We start from the raw sequence: 19,984 nt of genomic DNA, 5'->3' as shown, positions 1-19,984 counted from the left end.
CCTTCTGCACCACCCCCTGCCGCCCAAACCGTAACAACAGATGCATCAGACAATGCATGGGGGGCTTACCTGGCAGGGAAGTGCATTCAGGGCAAATGGAACTCAAGTCAAATGCACCTGCATATCAATCAAAAAGAAATGTTAGCTGTAGAGAATGCTCTGACAGTCTTCAAGGACTACTTTCTTCCAGGACAACTAATGGTAAAGACGGCAACACCACTGTTATGTGGTACATAAACAAGCAGGGAGGTACACATTCTTTCCCCATTGTGGAACACAGCCTTGAGCTACCAAGTGCACCTACAAGCTCAATTCCTGCCAGGAAAATGAAATACACTGGCAGATGGACTAAGCAGAAACCTCATGGACCCACACGAGTGGAAACTGGAAACGAGGATTTTCAGCATGTTGACAAGCGAATGGAGGAGCCCAGATGTAGACCTGCTTGCCTCTCCCCAGAACTACCAATTAGACAAATTTTGCACAAGGACTCCCCACAAACAAGCCTGGAAAGTGGATGCTCTGTCCTTCATCTGGAAAAACCTATCAGTCTATGCCTTCCCCCCTCTGCCTGTGCTCTCCAAAGTACTACTAAAAGTCAAACAGGACAAACCAAGGATGATTTTGCTTGCTCCAGACTGGCCGCGCCAACACTGGTATCCCCTCCTCTGCACAGTGTGTCATGGTTATCTCCATGGCACCTGCCTCAGACTCCTTCCTTGTTGTCTCAGCAGGAGAACCAGATTCTGCACCCTCAGCTTCCAACACTGAACCTTGCAGCCTGGCTAATTACTTAATCTCTCCTTTACCATGCCTCAGCAAACCTGTGATGGATGTCATCTTAGAGGCAAGGAGGCCTAGTACTAGAAAATCTTATGCTGAAAAATGGAAAATATTCTGTGCCTGGAACCAATCTCAAGGGATGAGCACAGCAGCGCCCAATTTACCTCAGATTTTACAATACTTAACTGAGATGCTTCACAAGGGCCTGTCTTTTTCCTCCATTAAAATCCACACCTCAGCCATTTCAGCTCATTATAACACAGAACCTCCTCTCTTCTCTCATCCATTGCTCAAGCAGTTCCTCAAAGGGGCCAACAATTTGAGACCACCCAGGAGAGCTCCAACCCCAGCCTGGGACCTTAACTTTGTCTTGGAGAAACTCACTCTACCTCCTTTCGAGCCAGCTGCTACTGCAGACTTAAAATTTCTTTCTTGGAAAACAGCTGTCCTTTTAGCAATCACTTCAGCTAGAAGGGTATCCGAATTGCAGGCCCTTATGGCAGTGGAGCCTTTCATCATCTTTCATGCGGACAGGGTGTCACTCAGAACCAATCCATCCTTCATGCCCAAGGTGGTATCCAGTGTGGCTCTTAGTCAGTTCATTTGCCAGCCTTCTTTCCCAATCCACAAAACAAAGGTGAACGGATACTGCATTCCTTAGATGTGCACAGACAACTTAGATTCGACTTGGACAGGACTAAACCTCAAAGGAAATCTGAACAACTGCTGGTAGCATTTGCTGCAGGGGCAGAGGGGAAGGCTATTTCAAAGCAAACCATTTCTAAATGGATAAGCCATTGTATTCATTTCTGCTATAAGCACCATGGAAAACCTTTCCCCCAGGGGATCAGACCTCACTCCACCAGGGCTGCATCTACTTCTACAGCCTTTCTCAGAGGCATTCCTACCAAAGACATCCTAGAAGCTGCTACCTGGAGTTCTGTGCATACTTTCACCAAGCATTATCATTTACCAATTTTCTCTAAATCCAGAGCTGGCTTTTCCACTGCAGTCTTGCAGGGCCTTATAACTGGCCCTAATGCTATCTAAACTCCTCCTCCCCCCAACCATAGCTTTGGGAATCTATCCAAATATAATGACTGCAACAATGAAACATGAAGAACATAGTACAGTTGTGTACACTTACCATAAATGTAGATGTTTGAGTGTATTCACTGTTGCAGTCCTCGTTGCCCTCCCTCCTGCCCCCTAACTTCTTTTGGCTATACCTCTACTTTCCTTTACTATGCTTAAAAGCCTTTTTGGTGTATTTGCATTTTTGTTGAAGGTATATCTTTGTGCTTTTATGTTTAATTGCTTCCCATTAGGGAAGCACCTGACATCTGGGGCAAGAAAAACTGATGTAATGGTGTCGGCTGCATGTTTTTTACCCCTGACGACCTGACGTCATGGAATAAGGGACAGCAACCGACGCAGGACCCAAGACTTTGTTAATCAGGCCGACTGAGGGCAACCTGCAAGCAGATTACCCAAATGTAATGACTGCAACAGTGAGTACACTCGAACATCTACATTTATGGTAAGTGTACACAACTGTACTTTCCATGATGGTCTGGGTTTACTGCTTTCTCATCTAGCTCTTGTGTCACACTTTTTCTTGCCTTAAACAAATTCCAGAACTTTTATATGGAACATTTGGAGAAACATGCAGACGCAATGGTAAAACAAAACAATGCACTTCCTGGGCACTCTGATCCAGTTCAAACCCAGACATTTTCCATTTATGGAACAGTTCCCTAATATCTTCCTTAAGTCACCATACATTTTAGGGATAGACTTTTCCAATGCATTTCCTAGTCATACTGTCTTAACTGGTATTGGAGTAGTAAACTGCACAAGTTGTACGTTTCAGGACAAACTTGTAAATCACCATAGTGCAGGCATTGAACTGACTTCAATAGATTGTTTCCTTTTAACTGAACTCTGGGCTTATAAGGGCCTCTGGGACAATAGCCTAGTGTCATCCTATGAACCTGTGAACACCAGGCTGTGGTTATCCTGCTCAGCTTCGTCTCACTACGCTTGTCTCCGCTTTGCACCCCTACCTTCCCCCATCCCTCTCAGCTCCTATCTAATTTCTTTATTCTCCCTCTGCTCCACCCCCATCTTGATCTGCCAGGGATACTCTCTATGATCTTTATGTAATTGGCTATGTCATGCCCAAGTAATTAACCCATTTGTGCTTGCCCATTACCTCATTTCTTGTTACACCTCTACCACCATTCACTGTCATTCAGTCTCTCTTGTTCACTTCTTAGTCCACTTTAATGTTGCCCACTGCTTGATCTACAGTAATCAGAATGTCTCCTTTTCTTGTACCCAATTAAAAGTATCCTAACATTTTTCAGCCTAACTTCTGGTCCTCCCCATGATTTGCTTTTAATATTTCCTTCTGTTATTTCATATGAAGTCCTCCCCTAACATTGTGTACACAACAGCATTGTACCTTTACAACTAACAGCATCTTACACTCTTAAGTTATAAACATTAGCAGACTTTCAATCAGTCTACCAGCCCCCATTATCACCCTTCACCGTTACCCTGCAGAAAAACAAGCATCATTCTATGCCACTTAAGCGGCAAGGCAAACACAGCCCAACTACAAACATTACATGTATGAAATAGTATATCTTTTAGTCTTATTTATTTTTCTGCTTTGTCTATCCTTGCTGACCAACTGTCTGGGTCCACTAAATGCATCAGGTTTCTGTTAGCCTTACACTCCCAAGCAAGCATACAGTCTAAAACTGGTTGATAATACAACAGTAAGCCCCCATATGTTCAGATGTAACAAAATTGACCTGTTAATCTTAAAATATCTACCAACAAACAAGCATATAGATTTAAACAAGCTAAATATAGCCAAGCATTACTACATAAATTTGAACACTACCATAACTATAAACACAAATTACTTGTAAAATGTGGGGACATTCATTCTAACCCAGGACCTGCCATGCGTAGTATTATCTTAAGCAATCCTAATGAGCCTTTCTGGGGCAGCCCTTGTGAAATAAAACTGTCATAAAAATGTCTGTAGTATGTGTAATAAATTAGCAGACGTGCATAGTTAGATATTTCTCTTCTCCCGTTATTGCAATATCCGAAACCTAGCTTAAATCACACACAAAGATGGAGAAATACAGCCTCTTGGTTAAAGCATTGCCAAAATTATCATACTAGTAAGAGAGCTGGTGGTGTAGCCATTTTTTTTTTCAAAAATTTTTGACCTTGCTGTGCATCCCATACAAACACCAAACATTGATTAATTTTATTTGTAGTTAGTACAATTTCAGCCTTAATTCAAAAAAGTTATTTTATGTAGCAACAGTTGTATATCTCGTACTGCAGACAGATCAGCCTCTAGGGGCATATTTTCATGGCTAACTACAAATATATCTTTTGAAGCAATAATCGGAAATGACTTAATGATTGGTCCATGCGTACTAATAAAACTCTTTACCCCACTATCAGTCTGTGAAGATTAACACAGCTAAATACACGTGACCACAAGAAGAGATAGCTATTAGAAATTTAAAATATCTTGGACTGGATATTGATATCAGATCCCACAAGAATTACAGATGCAGGAAGTATGCCTGACACAATTAGTGATCATAACCCAGTCTTTGCTGTATGGAAATGCACACAAATTCATAAAAACATCCAGATAAAACAGAAGTATCTGATGTTACCATTTTCATTCATTCCTCAACGTGTGTGTCTCGGATCCAACTTTCTGATCCAACTCTGCCAATATCTCTAGATTCTTGGATCCGGATCCGACTCTTGAGCTCCTCCATTTACTCATAATGTCCCTAACTTGCCAGATTACATCAGGTCACATTTGCCACTCTTAACAATTTGTTTGGGATTGCATTCCCACAAGCTCCAGGTTGCCTTGCTAGATTCTGTGAGTAGATACAATTTATTTTTTCTTCTAATTCTTTACATTTAATATATATTTCTATTTAGTCTTCCTCCTTGTACTCTTCCTTACCTTTAGGTTTTCTGTTTAGGTAACTTTTTGTGCCATTGTTGGTATTAGACCTTCTCTCTATCTTTTAGGTATATCTGATAGAGTTTCTCTCTTCTCCCCTTCTTATTGCTGTTGGCTAGCATTTGGTTGTTGGTATGGCTGACAAGCCTACCAGTTTTAAGAAGTGCACTTCTGTGAGCATAACATACCCAATTCTGATGCCCACAGGGAGTGTGTATATTGTTTAGGCCCTAATCACTTACAGGTATTTTGTGAGATCTGTGCAGGCTATAATTCAAGGGTGATCAGTGATAGGCAAGGTTGGTCCTGAAGGGCCTTTTGCCAGCTTCTTCCTCCTCCATTGCTTCTACTTTTGGGGCTCAAACACCTGCTAAAAAGTAGAAGTCATCAGAGCTGAAGGAACGCAGGAAGCATTCTCCTACGCAGTCTACTGTCCCTGCTCTGAGTTCAGAGCTGACTTCAAAAATGCCAAAAGTGTCAGATCCGACAACCTCTGTGGTTAGGTCTCCTCAGAGATTTTCTCTGGAACCTGTCTCTTCCAGACTCGGGTCTCCATTTTTGCAAGTGACTCCTAGGAAGTTGTCCCGCCCTCCTTCCACAACATCTTCACTCGGGTCCCCCCGTAGTCTTTGAGACAGATGTGGACAGGATGATGAGGAAATTTCTTAGAGCACAAATTTAGATGAGTGTGTGGCCGCCTCAGTCTCCTGTGTGATCTGAGCCTTCAACCACCTTCTCACCCTGTACAAACTCCTTCTCTGATCTAACCCTTAGTTTTGGAGCCATCAGATCCAACAGCACTGAGAGTTGAAGTGTCTGATCTGAGGATACCGTCTTCTTCGAAACTTAATTTGTCCATGACCCGTTCAGAGGCAACCCCTACTGAGCAGAATGAATCTTGGAGCAGAAGCATTAGCACTGTATCCTGGGGGTTGTTGATGTCAGTCTGTTCCTGTGTTGCAGTATTCCTAACCTTGGGGAGTTGCTGCTTGCAGCACTGGACATCCGGCCAGTATACCAAAGTCTTGAGTGCAGGGGTATATGCGATGCTGCATGTAAGAGCCATAAAGTGATGCTGGCTAGATCTGTGATGTCTGCACGTACCCACTTCAGAACTTTTCTGCTGCAGCAAGTTTCAAGCGTCCGTTCACCAGTTCCAGTTATCCAGCGTGTGTTTGGCCTCACTTATCCGTTCTCAGTGACCGCTCTTGGCTGTCAGCATTCAGATAAGTACCCTTGTGGGTTTTTTCTATTTTATTTATCTTTCTCAGATGTATGTCATCTAGGAAGGGAAAGTGTGCCTGAGAAAGACTGATTCCACATTAGGATACACACAATCCATGTTTGTTTTGTTTAGGGAAAGGTCACTATTATAAGAACTGTGATATTTGTCAGTCATTTGTCTCTAAAACCCTTAGAAGCTGTCTGTCTGCTCTAAATCTCTACATGTAGAACCAGCATCTCTGATGTTTGGCATCCAGGATGGAGTGCGGAGTGGGCAACTCCAACGAGCCGCCAAGGAAGAAGGCTAAAAAAGTTAGGCTCTACTTCCAAGCTGTGCTTCGGGTGCCCAGTGAAATTATATAGGTGAATGTTAGCCCAGAATCACTCTAGACTTTGGGTGTTCCACTGTTACCAGGAACCAGAATGGAAGCTGGTACAGTGGATACCCAGAGTACGTCTGCTGAGGCCTTACAGCCATCAGCTCCTGATGGTGAGGGGCAACCATGGCTCTTGGCATCGGAGGGGCCTTCTACTGTTTTGACATCCATGCAAACCTCCACATTCAGGCCTTCTACTGACCTGATTACCTTAAAAAGGAAGCAAAAAGAGAAACACAGGGTTAAAGAGCCTGCCCAGCTTGGGAAGCATTGTCACGGTCTCTGTTAAAGGCCTTTCAGGTACTCCAGGCCCAGATTCCTCAGTCTGGCCTTCCACTTGCTGCACAAGAAGAATCCGAGGAAGGGCCTTCCTTCTCTGATGAGTCTCTGTCTGACTTATTGCTCACAAATGGATTCCCCTAAGGATTTTGCCCCAGAAGAAGAAGAGTCCATCACTCCTGATTCCCCTGGAAGAGGATTTCTCTTTTGGGGATACTATTTCCCTACTTAGATAGCATTTCAGGTGGGAGGTATCCGATATTTCAGACACCAAGAAAAGATATTTTGAACTACTCCGGATGGAGCAACCCTCACCATTTGTAGTCCCGTCTTTACTGCCAGCATACCAGGATGCTTTTTTAGCTGCTTCCTAGAGCCCTGAGTCACAGGTTTGGAAAGAAGATTTGTACTTCCTCTACCTTGGCAAGAAGAGCACTTAATTACCAGACTCGTATGGCCAAGTTTGCTCTAGGCTCCCTGACTAAGGCCTCTAACTTTGCTGTTAGACATTCCTGACACTGCTGAACCAGAACAAGAAACAGACTAGTGAACGAGACCAAACGCCAAAACCTACTTATCCTGAAGCCAGGGCAAAAAAAGAACAATAATACGGACCAGTTTCCAGTAAACGTATTTGCAGTCAACTGTAAATGTAGTAGTTGTCCAAGAAGCGTTACTCCAAACAAAGTTTAACGCTGTTTATTAATCAAAAAAGAGCGTTTTCGCCGTGGTTAAAACTACGGCTTCTTCAGAACAAAACAGTTTGAAAAGACCGCCTGCAACTATATAAATGGTACGTGCACAGCGTGGCTTACTAGTTAACAAAGTTAAAGAAACAGTACATCAAAGCCAGGCTGTACGCACGTCAGACATCAATGTGTAAATACATATTTAATAAAACTAACAAATGCATTTAAATCTACTTCAACAACTATGTTTAAAATACTGTTCATGTAACCTACTACAATACTTTTAAAAATAACTAGTTCAACACACAGTTATAATTGATAGTATTGGTACAAGAAAGTGGCACCAACAGCTTCTGTACATGGACTTGAAACTATTGACATGGACCAAACTATTGAACTAATTGGTCCTGAGTGTACTACAAATAATGACTTATACAACAACAAGTTAGAAATATTAACTAACAAAAAAGGAGACTTTACCATTTATAACTTCTCAAGTATCTCATTAGATCCTTGTTTGATTGAATTGTTAGCGTATGGGAACACCTTTGTCCCTACAAGGAATTGTAACCTTCCTAAGACAATTATTGATTTAAAGTGCTATGTTAGGAAGCTTAATCTTAAAATAATGTTTGATAACAGTGCTACTATTATCAATGAATCTAAGCTGAAACTAGCAAGCACTTTTAACCCTCCCCTACACACTAGCTTAGCCCTCTTTGAGAAAGCGTGTGAGGTGGATATCAGGCATTTACATACTGAACACACAACCAAGAAAAAGTACTTAGACTGCAACATTACAGTTGAACAAATGAGATGTTCTTCATCTCACATTGCTGCAGTCCTGACACTTGGGTAGTCCGCTGTCCACGGTCGGCCCGAATATCAAAGTATAAGGCTGACGTCGGTCAGGGCGCATTTAACTGACGTCAGGACGTCAGGGTACAAATGCGCATGACCGACGTCATATCCTCAGTCTTTTTTGCCGCATGGTCCGATGCAGAAGCAGCATTGCAAGTGCCGGTTGGCGTTCTGAGATTTTTCGATTTAGAAGTTTCAGACCGAGTTCAAAGTTGGCTAAGTACCCCGTTGGGGAATATTTTAGTTTTTCTTGCCTCAGTCATTTACCGGATGTCAGAAAAAGTTAATAATTGCGTTTCTTGTGGGAAACAGATACCGCATAGAGATTATCATACTTTGTGTATTCCTTGCTTAGGGCCTGAGCACGACATTGTTGGCTGTCGCTCTTGTGCTAGATTTAATAAACGCACTATAAAGAGAAGGTTGGATTGTGCAAGGTTAGTCTTTGGGAAGCGGTGCAATTATAAAATGCCGTCGGATGCTCCGACGCCCGCTTCCTCAAAGAAGCGCAAGGACAAGGCAGTTAAGCCTAGGCTAGAAGAACCGTCTGTACCGGACGCCGGTTCTTTAGAGGTGTCGGTGGAGCCGGTGGCTCCACCGGAGATTTCTTTGTGTTCCCAGAGTGAGACCTTATTATTGCAAGATGTGGCCCCTCAGGAGGCAAGTCAGGCTGAGGGGGCTTCTCAGGTTACTATACTCCCCTCCCTTCCTAAGGTGGCTAGGCCCTCTCCTTCTGTTTCTAAGGCTTCTCCCAGGGGCAGGCCAGGTTTAGCTTCAGTTGGTGTTACCCCTAGCTCTTCAGGTTCTATGCCCAAGAAGCATATGCTTAAAATAGCAGAAGATTTGATTACTTTGATTAGGGGTTCTATGCCCCCTCCTGCTAAGAGACCTAGGGTAGAGCCTGAGCTGGGGGGTTTTGAGCAAGCTTCAGATGTTTCAGAGTCTTCGGCTGAAGACTTGCAGGAGTACTCTCCTTATTCTGATTCTGATGTGGATGATTCTACTCCTTCTGCTACTCCTCCTGAGGATTTTTCTTTTTCAGAAACTCTTCATTCCATGAGGGAGCATTTTAAGTGGGAGGGTCAGGACTTCTCTGATTCCAGGAAACGGCTTAGGGAATTTCTGTTTTTACCCCAGCATAGGCCTTTGGCTATACCTCCTGTTTTGGATGTAGTGGAAGATGTTTTTACAGAGGCTTCTCTTAATCCTGATTCTTTGCCTCCTGCTCCTGTTAAGCGGATAGGTATTACAGGGTGCCTGAAGTTGATAAGTATCTTTTTAAGAGTCCTAGGGCAGACCCAGAAACTGTTAGCCAGGGGCCTAAGGGTGTTAAGGCTTCTGTTGTTAAGAATCCGGTTCCTACAGACAAGGAGGCTAGGGCCTTGGATAGATGGGGAAAGAAAGTTTATACTTCTTCCACTCTTGCTATGAGGGCACTGAATTGCCAGTTTCACATGTTGAAATACCAAAACTATCTCCTTTCACAATTGAAGTCTAAGGTTGATGCTCTGGCAGTAGGTATTGATTGAAAAGAGTTGCAAGATTTAGTACATGTTTCTGAACAGGTGGGTAAGCATTCTTTGCAATGTGGTTTTGATGCTGTACAGGCCTCGTCTAGGGTGGCTGCCACTGGGACTGTTCTTCAGGCATGCCTGGCTGAGGGATCAGAATTTGTCTGAACATGTTAAAACAAGGATTTTAGATGCTCCTTTACAATCTGACGTGTTGTTTGGTCCTCCTGTTGAGTCAGTCTTGAAGAAAATGGAAGACAAGGCTAAGTCTATGCAGACTGTTAAAGATTTTTTGCAGGTCCAGCCTCCAAAGTTTAGTAGAAATTGGCCTACTAAGGGGTGGGCGTATCCTTCTTATGATTCCCAGTCTAGGGGTAGATCTAGACGTGGTAAGGGCAGAGCTCAGGGCTCTTTCAGGCCTAGAACAGGGAGTTCTCCTGCACAGGCTTCGGGTGAGGGCAGGGGTCAGTCCTTTCGTAAGCAGACCCAATGACCTACCTTTTCAGCTGCCAGAGCCTGCTCATCTGGCGGCACCTTTGGGAGGAAGGTTGGCACTTTTCAAAGAAAATTGGAGTTTAATTACCCAGGACAGATGGGTATTGGATATCATACACCACGGCTACAGGTTTTATTTCCATACCTTGCCTCCTTTCAAAGGCATGCCAGACGTTCCTCCTCAACAAAGAATAGAGGCTCACAAACAGGTTTCTCTGTTGCTCCAATTAGGGGCCATACAGCCGGTCCCTCTGCCAGAAGTGGGCCTAGGATTTTATCCTCGCCTGTTCCTAGTACCAAAGAAGGGGAACACGTGGAGACCAATTTTGGATTTATCTATCCTCAACACTTATCTGGACATTCCCAAGTTCAAAATGTTGACGTTGCAGCAGCTTTTACCTCTGCTGGGCAAAGATCATTGGATGGTAACTTTGGATCTCAAGGAGGCTTACCTTCATGTTCCTATCAGACTCAGTTGCAGAAAGTATCTGCGTTTTCGAGCTGGGACTTCTCACTATCAGTTCTCTGCATTGCCCTTTGGCTTATCTACTGCGCCCAGAGTGTTCACGAAAGTTCTGGCTCCAGTGATAGCTTTCTTCAGACTAAAAGGAATACAGATCTATCCTTATTTGGACAACTGCCTAATTCTGGCTCAAGGAAGGGAAGAGCTTCTTCATCATTTGGAATATGTGATAGCAGTGCTAAGATGCCTAGGGTATTCTGTGAACGAAATAAAGTCCAGTCTAGTACCCTCTCAAGACATGTGCTTTCTGGGTGTGAGACTGAATACAGCAGCCCAGATGGCCTTTTAACCCCGGACAAACAAAAGAGTCTATCCCTTTACTTCCATCAACTATCTCATCAGTCCGGGCTGACTGCAAGGACAGTCCTTCAAGCCTTAGGGTTCATGGCATCTTGTATTCTGGTGCTTCCCAATGCCAAACTGCATATGAGGAAGCTACAATGGTATCTCAAAATGTATGGACACAGCACTGCCAGGATCTGGACACTGTCATTCAAATAATACCTTGCATTCAGAAGGAATTTTTGTGGTGGGCTCAGGAATGTCACCTAAACAAGGGACTCTCTGTGACCCGGCCAGAGGCAAGTCAGATTTTAACGACAGATGCCTCAGACAAAGCTTGGGGAGCTCATCTAAATGGAAAGTGGATACAAAACAAGTGGCCTGTCAGACTACAACATCTACATATCAACATGAAGGAGATGTTAGCAGTCCAGTTTGCATTAATAGCTTTCAAGGAATTCCTTCTTCCAGGACAGGTGTTGATTCTAACAGACAACACAACTGTCATGTGGTACATCAACAAGCAAGGGGAACGATTCTTATCCTCTATGCAGGCAAGCAATGATTTTGTGGGAGACTGCTCTCAGTTTACAGCTCAATCTTCAGGCAAGGTTTCTGCCAGGAGCACAGAACTCCTTAGCAGATGTGTTGAGCAGACGAATTATGGATCCCCACGAGTGGAAATTGGATCCTCATGTATTTCAGAAATTGACAGTGTCATGGGGAACTCCAGACATAGATCTGTTCGCTTCTCCACTAAACCATCAGCTGCCAAAGTTTTGCACAAAAAGGTTTCATCCCACAGCTTGGAGAGTGGATGCTCTTTCTTTCAATTGGAGCAATCTTCATGTGTATGCCTTTCCACCTCTGCCTCTCCTCCCAAAGGTACTTCTGAAGGTCAGACAGGACAAGCCAAAGATGATTTTAATAGCTCCAGATTGGCCTCGACAGCACTGGTACCCATTACTAAGAAGTCTAGTACGGAAGCCTCCATGGCCTTTGCCTTCGATTCCACACCTGTTGTCACAGGAGGACAGCCATTTGCTCAATGTCAAGCTTCACTCTCTGCACCTAACAGCCTGGCATATTCTGTTTTGAACCATAATGGGCCTCCACTTCCTCAGCAAGTTTTGAATGTTATTTTGGAAGCTAGAAGGCCTAGTACAAGGAAAGTGTAGCTGATAAATGGAAGAGATTTTTATTTTGGAGTGCAGCAACAGATTTTGATGTTTCTGAGCCTAATTTGTGTGTGGCTCTTCAGTATCTTACTGAGTTACTAGACAAAGGTTTGTCTTTCTCTTCTATTAAAGTTCATGCTGCAGCAATTTCAGCTCACTATGATTGCAACCCACCATTGTTTTCTCATCCTTTGTTCAAGCAATTTCTTAGAGGGGCAAAGAATATAAGACCCCCTCGAAGAGCTCCTACTCCTGCTTGGGATCTCAATTTTGTGTTGGAGAAACTCACTCTACAACCTTTTGAGCCTGCAGCTACTGCTGAGTTGAAATATTTATCATGGAAGACTGCTTTTTTGTTGGCCATTACCTCTGCAAGAAGGGTTTCTGAATTACAGGCCCTTATGGCAGTTGAGCCTTTCTTGATTTTCCATAAGGATAGGGTATCATTACGTACTAATCCTTCCTTTATGCCTAAGGTGGTTTCTAGTGTGGCTTTAAACCAAACTATTCATTTGCCTACTTTTTATGCAAATCCCCAAAATAAGGGGGAAAAGATTTTGCACACTTTGGATGTACACAGGCAGTTGCGTTATTATTTGGACAGAACTAAAGGGTTCAGGCAGTCTCAGCAGTTGTTTGTTTCTTTTGCTTTGAGTTCTCAGGGCAAGCCTGTGTCAAAACAAACTATTTCTAAGTGGATTGGGTTTTGCATTGCTTTCTGTTATTCCCATCATGGCAAGGAGGTTCCAGCTGGGATTAGGCCTCATTCCACTAGGGCTACTGCCACTTCAACAGCTTTTTGAGGGGTGGCAACCAAGGATATTTTGGAGGCAGCTACTTGGAGTTCTGTGCATACTTTCTCTAGGCATTATCACCTGCCACTTTACTCTAAGTCCAGGGCTGGTTTTGCCGCTTGGTTTTGCAGGGCATTTTGGCAGCCCCTGCTTCCTTATAGTTAGCCATCCTCCCTTACCTCTGCTTTGGGATTCTACCCAAGTGTCAGGACTGCAGCAATGTGAGATGAAGAACATAGTACAGTTTTGTACCTACCATAAATGTAGATGTTCAAGATCCACATTGCTGCAGTCCAATTTACCCTCCCTCCTTCCCTCTGTAGTTGGAGGTGGTTGTGTGGGTTGGGTTGTACATATTGTGTATATTGTATATATATTGTACATATAGTTAGTGCAAGGGTGGTTGGTTATTTGTTTGCTGTCTTTTGGTTTTGACCTTTATTTTTAAGGTCTTCTGACATCTGGGGCAAGAAAAGACTGAGGATATGACGTCGGTCATGCGCATTTGTACCCTGACGTCCTGACGTCAGTTAAATGCGCCCTGACCGACGTCAGCCTTATACTTTGATATTCGGGCCGACCGTGGACAGCGGACTACCCAAGTGTCAGGACTGCAGCAATGTGGATCTTCGAACATCTACATTTATGGTAGGTACAAAACTGTACTTTGTCTTAAACACTTATGTTCCTCAGACACTAGAGTGGTAATACCTAGGAGGAGGGTTGGTCATTTTTGATGACCATGACTATATAGAAAAAATGGAAGATATATTAACTAGTACAGCTTACAACTTGTCTTCAATGAATGAACTGAATATATCGAAAACCAGGATCAGATGGTATTTTAGAGATATGTTCATTAGTGGCAAGATCGATCGAGAAACATACAACTATATTGACATCAATATGTCTAAAAATCCTGTGATTTTCGGTATCCTGAAAATTCACAAGAACTTACACGATCCACTAATGCGGGCATTAATTGACAGTCGTTTATCAATAACCTACCCTTGCGCACAACTAGTTGAAAACATCTTGTCAAAATACTTGAAATTGATTCCAAGTATATGTAAAGATTCATGGGCTTTTCTCTATAACATCAATAACATTGAGTTTGACAAATCTTTAAACTTCCTTACAGTCGACGTAGTCGACCTCTACGCATCCATACCACATTTAGAGGCAGTAGAATGGATTTCGTTAATACTTAATGAACTTGGGGCTTCAAGAAAAGAGATTGACATTCTCTGAACTTCTTGATATCATTTTAACATCTAATTACTTTACTTTTAATAGTAAAGTATACTTACAGAGACAAGGTATAGCGATGGGTTCACCATGCGGTGCAACCGTCGCTAACCTTTTTATGGCATATTGGGAAAAGAATCATATTTTTAAAAACACAACTATAATGGAGAAAATAAGATTTTTTACACTAGATATTTAGACAATGTGTTTATTTTATTTAAAGGCAATGCAGAAGACGCATCTAACTTGATTGAAATGATGAACAACTCTACTGCCTTCTTGAAATTTACATCCACTTTTTCATTGATGGAATTAGACTATCTAGATGTGAAACTAAGTAAGGACATAGAAAACTTGGAATACTTTTCTACAATTTATAGAAAACCTACCTACTGCAACTCTTTTTTGCATTTTAAAAGCTCACATCCTTTTAGGCAAAAAAGAGCTATAATTAAGGGGCAGTTAATAAGAGCAGCCAGGATGTGCAGTAGGGAGAGCGGATTTGTGAATGAGTGTAACAACTTAAGAGATATGTTCATGAATAGAGATTACCCATTGACAATGTTCTCAGAACTTCTAGATGAAGTTAACACCAAGAGATTTAATAGGTACTATCTCCCACTACTTAGTAGCAAAACCCTAGAAGTAGAGACATTAAACTTCTCCCTTGAAACTAGTGAACAGGAATTAGGTATGATGAACAACAATAATGGAAGTAACTGCACTAAAATAGATACTCCTACTAGCTTCATTTCCACTTTTAGCAGGAACTCTCATGATATTCAATACATCTTAATCAAGAACTGGCACTTCATCTTAAGTAATGAAGAATTGTTGGTAAAACTAGGAGATAGGCCTAGGTTTGTATACAAACGTGGGAGTAACCTTAAATCTATTCTTGAGAACAATAAAGTGTTAAACAACAACATTAATTCTAAAGGTTGTACACAATGTGGGTTTTGTAAATATTGTCAATTTGTAAAAACTTGTAATTCTTTTATGATTAACAATAAGAAATACTACATTCGTCATAAACTTAACTGTACATCTAAATCCATAGTTTACCTAGCCCTATGTAATTGCTGTGACGCATTTTACGTAGGGAAAACGGACCGAAAGTTACGTGATAGGATTTACGAACATCTGTACGCAATCAGAACTAAGAAATGTGAAAATGCCCTTGCAAAACATTGTACTAAGTATGAGGGACATAGTTTTAGCTTTCTTGCTATTGATGAAGTACCGCAAACTATAAGGGGAGGACCAGTTAGCCTTATACTAGAAACCTGAGAATTGGAATGGCAACTCTTGTTGAACTCTTTTTGTGTTCCAGGGTTGAATGACCACTGTAATATTTCTTGTATTTTAAAGATGAGGAATTATATGAGATGACACTAGATTATAAATAGATTTCTAACTACTTTGATAAAGGTTACATATTCTTATATATATATAGTTTCTCACTCATTAAAAACTTTTCTATATTCATCAACTCAATACACATTGGAACAGGTTATGTATATTTACCTTCATAATTGACTGTGTTCCACTATTATTAGTTATTATTTTGTATTAGTTTTATTTATCCTACTTTTGTTGTTTATTTTGCTTAGTTATGGCCTCGTACGGACCATACTAGACAATTGAACTATATTAGGTATTTACGAGTAGTGACATATTAAATTTAAGGCAACTTTTATCTTGTTTATTATTCTGTTATATATATACTTCATGGTTAATAAATTTCTTGGTTAAGTTTTTGTACTGATGACTTTCTTACACATCAGTTCATTTTAGACAATAGAATTATACAGATATTGATGTGTAACAACTCACTAAATTGAAGATAATTCATAGGTTTTTGCTACTTGTATTCTGAATTTTAATTTATTTTTATTTATTTTTTATTTATTTTTACTTGTACCAATACTATCAATTATAACTGTGTGTTGAACTAGTTATTTTTAAAAGTATTGTAGTAGGTTACATGAACAGTATTTTAAACATAGTTGTTGAAGTAGATTTAAATGCATTTGTTAGTTTTATTAAATATGTATTTACACATTGATGTCTGACGTGCGTACAGCCTGGCTTTGATGTACTGTTTCTTTAACTTTAACTAGTAAGCCACGCTGTGCACGTACCATTTATATAGTTGCAGGCGGTCTTTTCAAACTGTTTTGTTCTGAAGAAGCCGTAGTTTTAACCACGGCGAAAACGCTCTTTTTTTGATTAATAAACAGCGTTAAACTTTGTTTGGAGTAACGCTTCTTGGACAACTACTACATTTACAGTTGACTGCAAATACGTTTACTGGAAACTGGTCCGTATTATTGTTCTTTTTTGCCCTGGCTTCAGGATAAGTAGGTTTTGGCGTTTGGTCTCATTCCTGACACTGCAGCTAAGGCTCAACTGAATACCCTTCTTTCCACGGTATCCCAGGTGGCAAGACATTCAGTTAAGTGCAGCTTTGATGCTGTTGAAACTTCTTCCGAATCAGCTGCTTCTGGTTCAGTCCTTAGGAGGTTTTCATGGTTGAGACTACAGCCACTGCCTTTGAATGTCGAGGCTAAATTGTTAGATGCCCCTTTAGACAATTCAGCACTCTTTGGAACTGCCTCTTCAAAGTTACTCAAATCACTGCAGGAAAAAGGGAAAGACTTACAGAATCTGAAATATTTATTGGGTTCACCTGTTCCCAGATTCCATAGGAACTATCCACAAAAGCCTAGCTTTGTCAGGAGGCAGTGTTCCCACGCCTCTGCTAGCCAGTAAAGGGAATGGAAACAAGGAGACAAACTGTCCCTAGATCTTCCTCCTCTTCCAGCCCTCCTTCCTTTCAGAGGTAGCCAGACCCAGATAGAGCTCCTCCACTGTGACTCTCTTCCCTTACCCACCTTCACCCCTCTCTCCCTGTGCCTAACCTTATCCCTACCCTCCTGGCAGAAAATAACCCCAGACAGGTAGGTGCTCTCCATCATCAAGAGAGGATCCTTCATGACATGGTGGGCATCTCCACCATTCCACAGAGTTCCACAACCACCACTCAGTCAGCTTCCGCTATTTCCCACTATCCTGAGCCAACTCCATTCTCAGGGCACTCTAGAACAAGTACCGAAGGGAAAAGTTGCCAAGGGGTTTTACTCAAGAATATTTTTGGTTCCAAGAAAAGATTGTTCTTGGAGACCCATATTCAACCTTTATTACCTAAACCTGTTCCTCAAGGTGCCTACCTTCAAAATGCTCAAATTACATCACCTCCTTCCCCTTGCTCCTGAGCAAGCCATCATGGCCTCCCTGGATCTGAAGGATGCCTATCCCTGTTCCTCCAACTTATAGAAAATGTCTTCTTTTCTGAGTGGGTTCCTTAAATTTTCAATTTACTGCTTTACCCTTTGTGCTCTACACAACACCAAGAGTATTTCACCAAATGTCTAGCCTCAGTCATTGCATATTGCAGACTTCAGGGGATACAGATTTATCCTCATCTGGATGACCTTTTGATTCTACGTCAAGATCCTCGCACCCTGTCTCAACACCTAGACTTGGTTTGCAGGATCCTACAGAATCTAGGCTTCACTGTAAGCTGCCTGAAGTCTCAAATGACTCCCTCAAAAGACCTAGTTTTCCTGGGGTGCAGAATATAGACAGACTGTCTGTCTTTGTCCCAGCACAGAAAGTGGAGCCACTCACCCAGTTTTTAAAAACCCTTCTACCACTACCATCCATCTCAGACAGAGAATTCTTGAGAATCGTGGGATTTGTGGCATCCTTAATTCCCATGATCCCTCTAGGCAGGATGCACATGAGGAAGTTTGTGGGTACTGAGATTTTCTTGGGACCAACACTCTCATTGCTTGGAGACATGTCTTCCTCTTCTTCCATGCCTAAAAAAGGAACTCAGCTGGTGGATTTCAACTGTCACCCTCAATCAAGGTGTGCCCTTGCAGATTCCTTCTTCCACACAGTCTCTTTACACGGACGCATCAGACCTAGCTTGGGGGGGGGGGGGCAGTTCTTCATAGTACCAGCATTCAGCACAAAGTGCAGGAAAATGGTCCATTCCATAAAGAAAGGACCACATCAACCTAAAGGAGTTAAGGGCCCTCTTCCTGGCAATACAGACCTTTCAACAGATCCTTCTGCCAGGCACATTAAAGGTCATCACAGACAATATGACAGTCCTATGTTACATAACAGTGAGGAACAAAGTCCTACCCCCTTTGCATTTTTGCTATTAAAATTTGGTCCCTGGCAACAGCACTACAGATTCATTTACAGGCGGTTTAGATTCCATCAGAAGACAATGTGATGGCAGACATCCTGAGCAAGACCTTATCACCCTCCCACGAATGGATGCTTCACAGGGAGTTGTTTCTGGATCTAGTTCTCAGGTGGGGTACTCCTCAAGTAGATCTGTTTGCCTCCTTCCAGAGCAGACAGATGCCATTCTATTGCACAAGGCTTTCCCATCCACAAGCCTGGAAAGTGGACGCCTTCTCATTTTCATGAGAGGGGAGTGTTCCTTTATGCTTTCCCCCATTTCCTTTGATTCACAAAGTCCTCCTGAAATACGGGACAAACCAAAAACCTTTGTGACTCCCTTCTGGCCAAGACAGCATTGGTTTCCCCTACTTTTCCTTTTAGCCCAGGGCAATCACCACAGGTTACCCCACTGCTTCAACCTACTTACACAAGGCAAGGGGTCTCTTATTCATCCCCACCTTCTCAAACTCAATCTGACAGTGTGGGTGATAGTTCTGATCCCCTTCAGGCACTTCTACTCGGAGGACATACTCTGTGTTCTGCAGGAAGCCAGGAAAACAAGTACTAGAAGAAATTATTTATTTAAATGGAAAAGATTTTCCCATTGGTGCCGTAAAAGTAAACAGGACCCATTTAAAGCCTCTTTTCCAGTGGTCCTTTCCTACCCCTGTGACTTACTGTATTCAAGGTTGACTTATTCTTCAGTGAAAGTGAGTCTCTCTGCTATTTCTGCTTGCCTTCCCTTTACCCCTCCTCTGGCATCCAGGTTTGATGTCAAGCTGATGTTCTTCGTGTTTCACTGTTGCAGTCATCACATTTGGGTTATCTGCCTGCAGGTAGCCCTCAGTCGGCCTGAATACCAGAGTCTTGGGATTTCTGCGTCAGATGCTGTCGCTTCTTCCATGATGTCAGGTCATCAGGGGGTGTAAAACATGCAGCCGGCACCATTACATCAGTCTTTCTTGCCGTGCGGTGCCTGAAGCAGAAGCAGTTCGCAAGTGCCGGTCGGCCGCCTCCTGAAATTTTCATTTTTCAAGTTTCAGACCTGAAGTCTTCTAAACGATAAGTACCCTGTTGGGGATCCTTTTTTCTTGCTCTAACCGATGACAGAAAAAAATCAATAATTGTCTTGCCTGTGGAAAGCAAGTAACTCACAGAGATTTTCATTTGTACTGCATCACCTAATTAGGCCCAGACCATGATGTCCCTCGCTGTCAGTTTTGTGCCTTGTTCAACGCCCGAACTATTCATCGTCAGGCGATTTTTGTAGCTAAATTCTTTCGCTTTCGATTTCCGTACTCTGAAATAGCTTAGATAAGCCATCCGACTACCAATCTTCTGAAAACACATAAGGATAAAGACAGCGAGAGACCGCATAGGTCCAAAACTACCGCCGATGCTACTGTTAAGCTAGTCGCCAGTCCGCCGGTACTCTGGCATTTTCGCAGCCCCT

General features: G+C 42.4%; 1 protein-coding gene across 1 annotated transcript in view; it reads left to right on the top strand.

Annotated features, from left to right (window-relative positions):
* The window catches only part of MRPL18 (mitochondrial ribosomal protein L18), a 328,994-nt gene that overhangs the window by 162,674 nt on the left and 146,336 nt on the right, over nucleotides 1-19,984 (top strand). The gene's annotated exons all lie outside the window — the stretch shown is intronic.

This window comes from Protopterus annectens, chromosome 9.part0, assembly GCF_019279795.1.
Source record: "Protopterus annectens isolate FY-2018-M chromosome 9.part0, PAN1.0, whole genome shotgun sequence".
Taxonomy (NCBI): Eukaryota; Metazoa; Chordata; order Ceratodontiformes; family Protopteridae; genus Protopterus; species Protopterus annectens.
The sequence above is the reverse complement of the archived record's forward strand: the minus strand, read 5'-3'. Positions and strand labels throughout refer to the sequence as shown.